A 2,089-nucleotide genomic window follows, 5' to 3' on the forward strand; every position below is an offset into this window, starting at 1 on the left:
TTACAACCAAATACATGCAAATGAGAAATGTTTGGTTTTCTACCTTTAAAGAGTTCATAGGGGGTTTTCTTGAGAATAGGTCTTATGAGAACTCAGTTCGAAACATAACAAGCAGTGCTTACTACATCTGCCCATAAATATTTTGGGAGGTTAGTTTCATTCAACATTGTTCGAGTCAATTCTTCTAAACACCTATTCTTTCTTTCTACAATACCATTTTGTTGTGGTGTTCTAGGAGCATAAAAGTTGTGATTGATACCAAAATCATCACAGAATTCTTCAAAAGAAGAGTTTTGAAATTCTCTTCCATGATCACTTCTTATAGCAGCGATTTTAAGTGATTTTTCATTTTGTACACTTTTAGCATAAATGCTAAAGGCTTTGAATGCCTCATTCTTATGCACTAAGAATAGAGTCCAAGTGTATCTCGAAAAATCATCTACTATAACGAGGGCATAGTAGTTACCACCATAACTTTTTGTCCTTGAGGGGCCAAACAAGTCCATATGTAGTAACTGCAATGGTCTATCAGAAGAAACCATGTGATTTGGTTTGAAATAAGTTTTTGTTTGTTTACCCATTTCACTAGCACTACATAGTTTGTCTTTAATAAACTTCATTTTGGGTAAACCAACAACTAAGTCTTTCTTTATAAGTTTGTTCAAATGGTCAATGTGAATATGAACAATTCTCCTATGCCATAACCATGCATCATGATTAACGTTTGCAACTAAACATGTTATTAGTAAAGATGATTTCATATCAATCTTATATATATTGTTTATTTTCTTACCAACTAGTTTAGAGTGATGAGGATTCTTACTTTCTATGATGCACTTATCTAGGTAGAATGCCACATGGAAGCCTTTGTCACATAGTTGACTTATGCTAAGAAGGTTGTGCTTGAGTCCTTCAACATATAACACACCTTCTATAGTAGTTGAGGGAGGCTTGCCAATTCTACCAACTCCAAGAATTCTACCTTTGTTATTATCACCATATGTGACATATCCTTTGTCCCTTGGAGTAAGGACAAAGAATTTTGATCTGTCGCCAATCATGTGTTTGAGCAGCCGGTATCCAAATACCAGGTTACAGGCGGCTCCCAAATTATCCTGCAAAACAGGTTAAGTTTTATTAGGTACCCAATATTATTTGGATCCTATATGGTTAGCACATTTCTCAACCCATTTATAATAACCAAGGGGTACACCATATTTTCTATTTTTGCAAGTGTTTGGTGTATGCCCATGATGTTTATAATATGTGCATGTGGGTTGATGGTTATGTATCCTAGTTTTATCATTATTATGTTTATGAGCATGGATACTTTCTTTGTGACAATTTATCTTAATTGGGACACTAGGTTTCTTAGAAACGTGGCCTTTTTAATAGCCAAGACCTCTTCGGTCTGTTGAGTGTCGTTGATCATTGATGATCCTTACTGCTCTTACTTATCTTATTAAGTTCAAGATTTAATGTTGTAACTTTGTTTTCAAGAGCAATACGGTTTTGACATGATGATGATGAAGGTTTGTTTCTAAATGAATCTAACTCAGTTTTCTGTTTTAAAAACATTTTTGTGAGTTTGATGTACTCATCATGCAGGTCATTGAATGCAGTTTGTAATTCAAAAGAATATAGTTTTGAGTCATTTACCTCTTCATTATAGGAATCATGAGATGCCATCAAAGAGAGATGTGTGTGTTCCTCATCTTCTGGTTCAGAGGCGGAACTGATGTCGTTGTCTTCCCAAACTATGTATGCTCTCCTTCCGGTCTTTATTTCATTCTTTCCCTTAAATGCATTCTTTTTCAAATTTCGACAATCCATCTTCATGTGGCCAGTCTTGCCACATTCGAAGCATGTAAAATTCTGATTTGAAGTAAAGGCATCATTGTTCTTGGTGAACTTTCTTACTTGTCTAGTTCTACCATCTTTATTCCTTTTGAAGAATTTGCTGAATTTCTTCACAAGAAGACTCATGTCTTCTATCTCTTCTTTATCAGATTCATCCTCTGATGACTCATATTTGTCAACTTTTGCTTTGACAAAAATATTCTTTTTTTTCTTCTCTTGTTCTTCATGT

This window comes from Lupinus angustifolius, chromosome LG18, assembly GCF_001865875.1.
Source record: "Lupinus angustifolius cultivar Tanjil chromosome LG18, LupAngTanjil_v1.0, whole genome shotgun sequence".
Classification (NCBI taxonomy): Eukaryota; Viridiplantae; Streptophyta; class Magnoliopsida; order Fabales; family Fabaceae; genus Lupinus; species Lupinus angustifolius.